Consider the following 11,673-nt stretch of genomic DNA (forward strand, 5'->3'; position numbering starts at 1 on the left):
CTGTGGATTTGTACAATAATTATGTTTTTTATTTTAAAAATACTTTAGAAAAAGAAGAGAATCTTAATTTATACTACATGTTATATGCTTTTTATATCTTCATGTGAGACCATTTAGGATCTAAATTACTTTTTAGACATTGAACTGTGATTTCTTTCAAAAACAACATATGCTGTCATTGTTTATGTCTTAGTTAGGATTTCTATTGCTGTGAAGAGACACCATGATCACAGCAACTCTTTTTTTTAATTCTCTTTTTTTTCAATTTATTTATTATGTATACAGAGTTCTGCCTGCATATATGCCTGCAGGCCAGAAGAGGGCACCAGATTTCATTACAGATGGTTGTGAGCCACCATGTGGTTGTTGGGAATTGAACTTAGGACCTCTGGAAGAGCTACCAGTGATCTTAACCTCTGAGCCATTCCCCCGCCCCCCTCCCCAGCAACTCTTATAAAGGAAAACATTTCATTGGAGTGGCTTACAGTTCAGAGGTTTAGTCCATTATCATAATGGTAGGACATGATAGCATGCAGGTATGCTGAAGAAGGAGTTGAGAATCCTACATCTTGAGCCACAGGCAACAGGAAGTGAACTGAACTAGGCATAGTTTAAGCACTGGAAACCTAAAATCCCACCCCCACACTATTCCAGCAAGGCCACACTTCCTAATAGTGCCACTCCTTATGAACTATTGGGGGCCAATTGCATTCACACTACCACAGTCCATGAGGTCAGTCAATTACATCTGGATTTCTCTAGTGTATGTGAAATCTGAGTTTATTTTTGAGGTTCACTTTCTTGTAGGCCATGAAACAAGTTGGTGGTGGGGGATTGCTAAGGAATTATAACTGCTAAAAGGAAGTGATTTTTGCCTGTCCTTCCCTCAGACTTGGATATTCAAACAATATATAGCTTGGTTGTGGCCCATTTTCTTGTAATATTTCTCCTTATACTGTTTTCTTAGTGACTTGTTCTGAGGCCTTTCCCGTGCTAAGCAGGCAGTCAATTGAGCTACGATCCTCGACCCGTAGTTTCTACTACTGATTTCTAGATTTTAGGAATCAAGCTTGGTCTTGCATGTCTACTCATCTTTATTCATCTATTCATTTAAAAAGTGCTTATCAAGGGATAATATGCCCCTGACACTGTTCTGTGCCCTGAGGACTGCACTGTGGTCTGTCCTGGCGTTAAATCCTGAATGCTCTCATTCTGATTGCATTGAATTAGGGAGCACACACAATAAATATGTGAAAAACTCAAGACAGTGTGTCAGATGTGATTAAGTATTGGAAATAATTTAAAAGGAAAGTACAAAAGAAGCTGAGGAGGGTAGGCTGAAATGTTTGATGCAGGGACATCTTGGAATGTGACATTAAAGCCCTTAGGTTACGTACATTTGGAGTCAGGGAACTGGCAAAGCAGACACCTGAAAGAACGGTCTCCGGCCAAAGGACTAGTCAGGACAAAGGTACAGAGGATGGGAGGGGTGTGGCACGTTTGTCAGAGAGCGGAAGGACAAGGGCAGAGAAGACCACAGCCAGAGAGACTCAGCTTGCTCTAGATCCAATCAGGCCACATCAAAATCCTGAGGATGTCAGTTTCTGAAATGAAATTATAAATGAGGTGGGGGAAGTTTTGGAAGACTTTTAGAGGAGGAACTGCTATGTTATTCAGTGTTTGAAATGCTTCACCTCAGCTGCAGTAAGGAAATTTGATTAGAGAGGGAAAGGGTCAAAACCGAGATACTAATTAAGACATTATTTTGATACTCCAGATTAGGGATGTTGGTAATGGTAACTGGAGTCCTAAGAAGGGGTGAGCTGCTGGCTACAAACTCATGTTGGCTGCCAGCTAAAACCCTGCTGATGCACAGACATAGGTCAAAGGGTAACACGATGGTAAAAGGACTCTGACTTTTGACTGGAAAAAATTGAGTTTCCTGTTGGCTGAGCTGGACGAATTAAGGGCAAGCTTGAAGATCCCATCAGATGTTCCATTCTAGACACACTAAAGATGAACCGCTTCTTCTCCATCAAGAATTCTGAGAGAGAGGTGAAATGAGAAGTCTTCACTACATATGTCATCTTGAGAGTGGTCGAGGCCAAGATGTTGATCCCACAAGGACAGTAGTCCAGTAAAGAGGCGAGTACCAACACTGAAAAAGTCCAAAGAGGAGCCTCAAAGAACTCAGTCAATACTATAGAAAAAATGAAAAAGTTGTATTTTGTGTCCATTAGAATGTTCGTTAATACCTGTTTGCAATCCATTCTAGAATCTTCAGCGTGGTCATGAGTTACACAGAAGTTATCAACCAATTTATTCTGGTCCAGCACAAGGGACCTGTGCTCTGCCTTTGTTATTATCTCCTCGATTCCTTCCTTCCTCTCTGCCTCCTCCCGCCTCCCTCTCAGCCAAAGCCAAGATAAGCAATAGCTGACAGTTTGTAAGAATCTTCTGGTCCTGCTAAACCTTGTGATAACAACTAGGACCCGGAAGCATTTTGAGGCAGGCGCAGCTCTCTCCTGGGTAGCATATCCACGACTCTGAGTAGTTTTGGTGGCTCACGTAGAAGAACTAATCTCTGGACAGGCTCTGCCACAGCTGGTTCACTTTGAAGGCAATTTGCCAGTCCCCACAGCCGCCCTGCCCGTCACAAAGCAGCCTTGCTGGAAACTGTAGGCTTCTGTCTGGGACGATCAGCCACAGTGGCACCAAATAATTCAGGTCAAGGAAGCTAATCAGTGGACCAAGTCCTCTCATACTGATAATCATGCCACCGAGAGACAGACAAATAGGACTTGATCTCCCCCACCTTTCGACACCCAAACATCTCTCCTGTAACTTTATGTCCCTTCTGATTCCCTCCACCCTCAACCTCTCTCCGCAAGCCCTTAGCCTTTGCAGCACACCCGTAAGCCCCATTTCACAGAACAGAAATGTTTCAGTATATTCTTGTTCTACTCCCCCCCCCCCCCCCCGCACTGCCCCCTCCCCCTCCTCCCCCTTCTCCCTCTTCCCTTCTTCACCCTCCTGTACCTCCTCCCTCTCTTCCTCCTCCCTGGCAATTTTTTCCTCCGTCTCCTGCTCCCGCTCCTCCTCCTTCTTTAACAGGGTTTCATGTGTCTCAGGCTGGCCTCTAATTCTCTGTTTTCCCAAGAATGACCTTGAACTTGTGATCCTCCTGCCTTCATCATGCCCCCTCCAGTGGTGGGCATGTGCCACCGTGCTCAGCTTTATGCCATACCTGTTGAATAAGAATGGTCCTCAAAGGCTCATAGTTGAATAAGAATGGTCCTCATAGTCAACACCAGGAAGTGTTGACTATTTGAAATGATTAGGAGGTGTGGCCTTGTTGGAGGAAGTCCGTCACTGGGGGTGGGCTTTCAGGTTTCAAGAGCCCAAACCAGACCCAAGTGTCTCTCTCTTCTTGCTGCCTGCAGATCTCCGTGTAGAACTTGCAGCTACTCCTCCTGCAGCTGTATCTGCTTGCATGCCACCATGCTTCCCACCACGATAAAAATGGACTAAACCTCTGGAACTGTAAGCAGGCCCCTGAAACAGTAATAAATGATTTCTTTTATAGGAGTTGTCGTGGTCATGGTGTCATAGTAAAATAAAATCCTGAGTAAAATACCAGTGATAAAAGCCAGGGTTTCATGCATGTTAGGTAAGCTGGGCTAGAGCCAATGTTTTCTTCTCGACAATGTCTTTCCACCACCATTAGATGAAGCCTGTCTTACCAGACAGGCAGATCTCTTGCTCCTTCCCCGGTAGGGGCCCCTGTTCCCTGTATGCAGCCCTAGATGGGAACGGCAGATCAGGGGCAGAACACACCCAGCTCTGTACTTCTACATCCCATCATTTATAAAATAGCATTTCTTAGCCGGGCGGTGGTGGCGCACGCCTTTAATCCCAGCACTCGGGAGGCAGAGCCAGGCGGATCTCTGTGAGTTCGAGGCCAGCCTGGGCTACCAAGTGAGTCCCAGGAAAGGCGCAAAGCTACACAGAGAAACCCTGTCTCGAAAAACCAAAAAAAAAAAAAAAAAATAGCATTTCTTCCCTTAACTCTAGTGCTACTGAAGGTTCCCACTTTTTTTTTTTTCATCTCTTGTAAACACTGAAACTCTAGACATATGGTCAGCATTATAAGTTTCCCCACCATCCCCAAATCCTGCCACATTCCTGGAATATTTAAACATACTTGTAGGCAATCATCCAGCACACCAACAGCCTTTACTTCCTTGACCCCTTTGAGGCTCAGAAAAGAGTTAGCTATAATTTATGCATGCCTGTCAGTGATCATGAGTCCTTCCAGACTCCTCACTGCGTGTGCTCCCAGGGATCACCAGAACCAGTATCCCTTCTTCCTATTCAGTGACTGCCAAGTTTTAACAAAGCGAGCTGAAACCTACTTCCAGAATTTCTAACTCAGTAGGCTTGGATGGAGCTGGAGAGCATCTGTCCAGGTTATGCTGATGCAGCTAGTTTGGGGAGCATCCTTTGAAAACTACTGGCCTCATGTATGAGCCCAATATTTTCCAAAGCTGTCTTCATGTAAAATTTACCTGGGCAGCTTCAAAGAGTGCTGGTGTCTATGTCCTGTTCCCACCAGCACCGTCTCGGCAGGCTTCCTTCTAAACACTTGCTCCGGAGTGGTTGGAGAAAGCCATGTGGCCTTCACATTCTAGGAATCGTTCTATTAATGTTTAATCATCGGGGTTTTTTTAAGGACTCCTTTATTGTGTATAGCTGCTGCCTCCAGCCTTTCTCCACCCTTCACTCATAATTCCAAAACAGCTTCATTCTAATTCCCCTCCTTAAACTCTTCAGATGACATCATGTCCTACCTCATGATAGAAAACAGATCTCAGCAGTCATGACATCTTCCTGTTTTCTTCCTCCACGCATGCAAAACATTTATCTGTAGCAGCTGATATTCCTCCCCCCTCATCCTTTCTTCTCCGAGGATGATGCATCCCTACTCCAAGTGAAGGTCAAGACCCTCTCCTCACATCACTGCAAGTTACACTTGCCAGGATCACGCCACGCTCTTACCCAGCACCTCTTTACCCCCTTTTCCTTCTTCTCTTGCTCACCCTCCATCCAGCATCTATTTGTCAGTTGATGTCGCCTGCTGTGGTCTGCTGATGGCAGATTCAGGAGGGGTAAATTCTCCCAGATGCCTCTTGGATTTGGTTTTCAGGATTGTGCCCTTGTCCCACTCTACCCCCTGCACGTGCCTTGCCACAGGAAAAGGGACTTTGCACACCCACATCACAATTCTATTTATTTCTAGAACCTGACATTCTCGGCATGCTAAGCACCCGTGAGAAGGCTGCTCAGAAGCATAAGGCACCATGCAGGTGTCGCTCAATGAAAGGCAGGTGTGCTGCTTCCGTCAGCAAATGAAAACGCGGCTGTCAAGAAATCCGTTGGGAGACCATTTGTCTAGGGATGTGAGAGTATCCTGTCCACATAGTGACAGCTCCAGCAGATGCAGGAAAAACACAAGACAAAACACTCTGCACACAAAAGAAAATGTCAAAAACACAAACAGGAAACAGCACAGGAAGGAAATCAAAAGGCGGGCAGAAGAGCCTCTGCGTGGTTTTGTTTGCTCAACTAATACAATTCAATAAAGCCACGTTTAGGAGGTGTGCCTGCACAGCACGGTGCCCCGGGTGCTGTATTTAGTATCTTGTACTAAGGGGTAGGAGATGAATTTCCTTTACAGTAGCTCTGAAAACCTAAAAATTATGGCAGGGTGCTACTTCTGATTTTACTCAAAGTACAAAGTAGGTCAGATGGGGTAATGAAGAAAATTTGGACACAAAATTTCCTCATAAAATATATTCTATGTAATATTAAATATTGTGCTTATATAGTACATGTGCATAGTTTAATATCAGACACTATATACAATTTATTTTTGACATAATATAGAGAGTGATATCAAACATGTGATAGATAAGACAAATAATTGGATTTTATTAAAATTAAAATCTTTTGTGCCTAAAAGACATTATCGAGTCAGTATAATTCTAACTACTTGGATAGCTGAGGCAGGAGGATTCCAAGTTTAAGGGCAACCTGGGTTACAGAATGAGTTCCAGGCCAATTAGTGAAACTTAATGAAATCCTGTCTTAAAACAATAAAAAGTAAAAATGAAGCTGGGTGTAGTGAAATACTTGTCTAAGACATCTGAGACCCCAGGTTCAATCCCCAACATCCCAGGAGCCATTAAGAGAATGGAGAGATGAGGCATAGGCTGAAAGATATCGTTTACAAATCATACATCTGACAGAGAATCTATAACCAGAAGACACATAAAAAGTCTTACAGATCAATAATAAGAAAACAATCCAAATTTTTAAGTGTTAAACTTCCTTATTCTTAAGAATTTCATACATGTATGTCAATGAAACATGATCATAGTCAACTTCTAGTTCCTCTTCAAACTCCTGTCAAATCCTTCCAAACTCTGACTCTGCCCAACTTTATGTCCATTAAAAAATAATTTAGAGACTGCAGAAACAGAGATTAGAATATGGAAAGATGTTCAAGATAATTGATCACTGGCATAATGCACAGCAAAACCACATGACATATAAAACGGAATGGCATTAACCAGAAGGACAGACAATACCATGTGTTGGCAAGGATGAGATTAAAAGGGAACCTCCATGGATTGACAGTAGGAAATTAAAATGATACAGATTCTTTGGGGAAAAAGTTTAGCAGTCTCTGAAAAAAAGCTAAACAAAAATACTGTATGATCCACCAATGCTACTCTTGTCAACTTTTCTACAAGAAAGGAAAACATACATTGCTGGAGGATGTCTTTCTGTACACTGTGAATATACACTGTTTCCATTGGTTAATAAATAAGCTGCTTTGGCCTATGGCAAGGCACCTTAGAGGCAGGCGAGAAATCCAAGGAGAGAGACCAGAAAGAGAAAGGCAAAGTCTAGAGAGACGTGAGCCAGCTGCCGAAGGAGCAACATGTAATGGGACGCAGGTAAAGTCATGGAACACGTGGTGATACATAAATAGTTATGAGTTGAGTTAAATTATAAGAGCTAGCTAGCAAGAGGCCCACCATAGGCCATACAGTTGGTAAATAATATTAAGCCTCTGAATGATTATTTTATAAGCGGCTACAGTACCACAGAACTGCAGGCCGGGCAGAACCAGAAGAACGTGGGACCATGGGGCTTGGCGGGACCTGAAAAAACTTTCGGCTGCAATATATCAAGCATAAAAGGATGCATGTGAATGTTCACGGGAGTATGATGTATGAAAATTCAAACACAAACTTCCCAAGCGGAAATTAGAGATACAAGGGACATACCCTAACATAATAAAGGCAGTTCCCAGCAAGCACAGACAGCACCAACTTAGAGAGAAACTCAAAGCAATATTACTAAAATCAGAAATAAAACTGAGATTGTTCACCCTCTCCATACCTATTCAATCTAGTACTTAAAGTCTTAGCTAGAGAGCAATAAGACATCAAGGGGATACAAATAGGAAGGGAGGAAGTCAAAGTGTCTTTATTTGCAGATGATATGATAGTATATATAACCAACTCTACAGACTCCACCAGGAAACTCCTACAGCTACACTTTCTGCAAAGTAGAAGGCTACTAAATTAACTCAAGAAAATCAATAGTCTTTCCATATACAAATGACAAACAGACCAAGAAATAGCCTCAAATAATAGTCTCAAAAATATAAAATATCTTGAGGTAACTCTAATCAAGCAAGTGAAAGAATTGTATAATAAAAACTTTAAGACATTGAAGAAAGAAATTGGAGAAGATATCAGAAAATGGAAAGATCTCCCATGCTCATGGATCAGTAGGATTAACATGGTAAAAATGTCCATCTTACCAAAAGGAATCTACAGATTCAATGCAATCCCTATCAAAATTCCAACACAATTCTTCATATAACTTGAAAAGATAATTTTCAGCTTCATATAAAAACACAAAAAACCCAGGATAGCTAAAACAACCCTGAACCAAAAAAAGAGCTGCTGGAGGTCTCACCATTTCTGATCTCAAATTGTACTACAGAGCTATAGTAATAAAAACACCATGATATTGGCACCAAAACAGAAGCGTTGGTCAATGGAATAGAATTGAGGACCCAGAAATAGGTCTACACAACTATGGACACCTTATTTGTTGATAAAGAAGCCAGAAATACACACTGGAGAAAAGCAGCATCTTCAACAAACGGTGCTGCTAAAACTGAATGGCTGCATGTAGAAGATGCAAATATATCCATATTTATCACCCTGCACAAAACTCAAGTCCAGATGAAACAAAGACCTTACCATAAAACTGGATACACTGAACCTGATAGAAGACAAAGTGGGGAATAGCCTTGAATTCATTGGCACAAGAGACTTTCTGAGCAGAACACCCAATGTATAGTCACTAAGATCAACAATTAATAAATGGGACCTCATGAAACTGAAAAGCTCCTGCATGGAAAAGGATACCATCATTTGGACAAAGTCTCAGCCTACAGAATGGGAAAAGATTTTTACAAACAAGATTTTACAAATCCGATAGATGGCTAGTCTCTAAAACACATAAAGAACTCAAAAATGAACAACAAGAAAACAAATAGCCATATTTTAAAATAGGGTGCATATCTAAACAGAAAATTCTCAAAAGAGGAAACTCAAATGGCTAAGAAGCACCTAAAGAAATTTTTAACATCCTTAACTTACAGGGAAATGCAAATCAAAACTACTTGGAGATTTTGTTTTGCAACAGTCAGAATGGCTAAAATCAGTAAAACAAATGACAGCTCATGCTAGCAAAGATGTGGAGTAAGGGGAACACTCATCCATTGCTGGTGGAAGTACAAACTTATATAGCCACTATGGAAATCGGTGTGGTGGTTTCTCAGAAAGCTAGGAATCAATCTACCTCAAGATCCAGCTGTACCACTCTTGAGCATATACCCAAAATATGTTTCATCCTACTATAGAGAGACTTGCTCAATCATGTTCATTGTTGCTCTATTCATAATATCCAGGAATTGTAAATTACCTAGATGTCCCTCAACAGATGAATGGATAAAGAAAATGTGGTAGCTTTACACAGTGGAATTACTCAATCATTTATTAAAAAAAAAAAAGTCAAGAAATTCACAGGCAAATGGATGGCACTTTAAAAACTCATGTGGAGTGAGGTAACCCAGACCCAGAAAGACACATATGGTATGTGTTCACTTATATGTGGATGGTAGTTGTCAAATCATTGATAAATAAGCTACAGTCTGTATAATCACAGAAGTTAGGCATAGAGTAAGGGACTAGTGGGGGAAGGGCAGATGAATACTTATGAATGGATGGGGGTGGAGTAGAGACTGGAATGGGAGTATCAGACCGGGATGGGGAGGCCAGAAGGGGATGAGGATGGAATACAGCAGGGACAGCTATACCTAATGGCCATTTGAGGGGTCATATGTAAACCCAACGCAGTCGATCCTAAAATATATACATATATGATGGTGATCTAAATGAAATCACCAAATAATGGTGGAGACAGATTCCTAACTGGACAGCTCTCATCACCAAAAGAAGCTTCTAGTACCATGAATGGGTTATGTCTAATCCAGTTGTTGGCCAAAGGGGCTCCATGGGAACCCCCCAACAACCCACAATATTGCCAAGGCTATTCATTGTCCTCCACAAACTGACAGTAAGACCCTATTGCTGAAGACAACACCTATACAACTCATTGAACACAGAGAAACTGAGCTGGTGCCTACAAAGAGCCCTCATTCCTACGGCCTAGTGTTCACAGTACTCTGCATGCTACTAAAGGAGAAGGGTAATCATCAGCCCAGCCATGAACCTTTCAGTCCCCAATGATGACCTGCCTGCAAGATACGGTGGTGCAACTGAGGCACGAAGCTTATGGGAGTAACCAACCACTATCTGAGGTATTCCATCTGAGGTGGAACCCAACGCTGATTGGCTGCCTAAGAACCTGAGGCTAGATGAGCCAGGGGAAAAACCAAACACTACGTCTCTGCTAAAGGAATATTGCAATAAAATGACTCCTACATTCTGCTATACTCATAACTCTATGCCTTGCTCAGTTGTTATCAGAGAAGCTTCTTACTTCAGCAGATGAGAACAAACACAGAGACACATAGCCAGACAATATGTAAAGAGTGAGAGGCCTTGAAACACTCAGCCCTAAATCAAATCCCTCCCCTCAAAACCCAGGAACTATGGAAGCAGAGGCAGAAAGAGTGTAAGAGTCAGAGGAAATGGAGGACATCAAGGAAATCAAGCTTTCCAGATGCAACAGGGCTGGTGCCCATAGGAACTCAAAGAGACCGTGGCAGCATGCACAGGGTCTGCATGGATCTGGACCAAACTGGGTAGTAGAGCTAAAAGCAGAAGTGGGCACATGCCCTCACCCCTAAACCAGAACCTTATCTTCAATATATAGCTACTTGCAAATTAAAGTCCTTTTCTCCGAAGGAGTCTCACTGGGGAAACAAGCCATTCTTAAGGACAAGCCCCATGTCCAGCAGTAGATGGCCAGCACAAAATACACTCAGTGGCATCTTTGGAGGTTCTTTGTCTCATAATGCTATGCCATGACATTTTTTACAGGTCCTTTGTGTATATATTATGGCTTCCGGTTTGGACATTTTTTTAAAAGATTTATTTATTTATTATGTATACAGAAGAGGGTGCTAGATCTCATTACAGATGGTTGTGAGCCACCATGTGGTTGCTGGGAATTGAACTCAGGACCTCTGGAAGAGCAGTCAGTGCTCTTAACCTCTGAGCCATCTCTCCAGCCCCTGGTTTGGACATTTTATGGGATTCCTGTGTCTGCAAATGTGTGTGTCTAGGATCTAAAGGCATTTCTTGTGCTTTTCCTTTGGCTATTTTTCTTGTCTGGTTGTTTTATCATGTTCTGATTTGTTTATATTTGATTCATCTCTTATTTTATTTTATTATTTTATGTTATTCTTATCCCTTAGATGCCTGTTTGCTTTCTACACAGAGACAGAAAGGGTGTGGATCTAGATGGGAGGGGAGGTGACAAGGAATTGGGAGGAGTACAGTGAGGGGCAACTGTAATCAGAATACATTATATGAAAAAAATAATCATTTTCAATAGAAGAAAAAAAAACTTCCCAGGTATCTGTCACCTGGAGAATAGGTGAACACAGGATGGTAAGTCCATACAGTGGAATAATTAATAGTCAACACTTAAAATGAAAGCATCATGGATTGCTGGACTAGGGATGTAGCTCAATTGGTAGAGTGCTTGCCTAGCATGCACAAAGCCCTGAGTTCAGTCCCCAGCACCATGTAAACCGCGCAGTAGCCCATGTCATTGGTAATCTCAGCATTTGGGAGGTACGGGCAAGAGGATCAGAATTCAAGTTTATCCTCCACTCCATATTGAGTTAGAGATGAGCCTGGGATACAGGAGACCCTGTCTCCAAATCAATAAACTGCTGACTCATGCCGCAATGTAGATGAACTTTTACAATATACCAAGGGGGGGGGCCACATGCAAGGTTGCATTATTGTATGCATGACTCCATTTGTATGATGCGTTTAGGACTCAATCTGTTGACAGAGGCAATCGGTGCTGCCTAGGGTTAGAAGTAGG

This window comes from Peromyscus californicus, unplaced genomic scaffold, assembly GCF_007827085.1.
Source record: "Peromyscus californicus insignis strain IS unplaced genomic scaffold, ASM782708v3 Scaffold_12__1_contigs__length_115047231, whole genome shotgun sequence".
Lineage (NCBI taxonomy): Eukaryota > Metazoa > Chordata > Mammalia > Rodentia > Cricetidae > Peromyscus > Peromyscus californicus.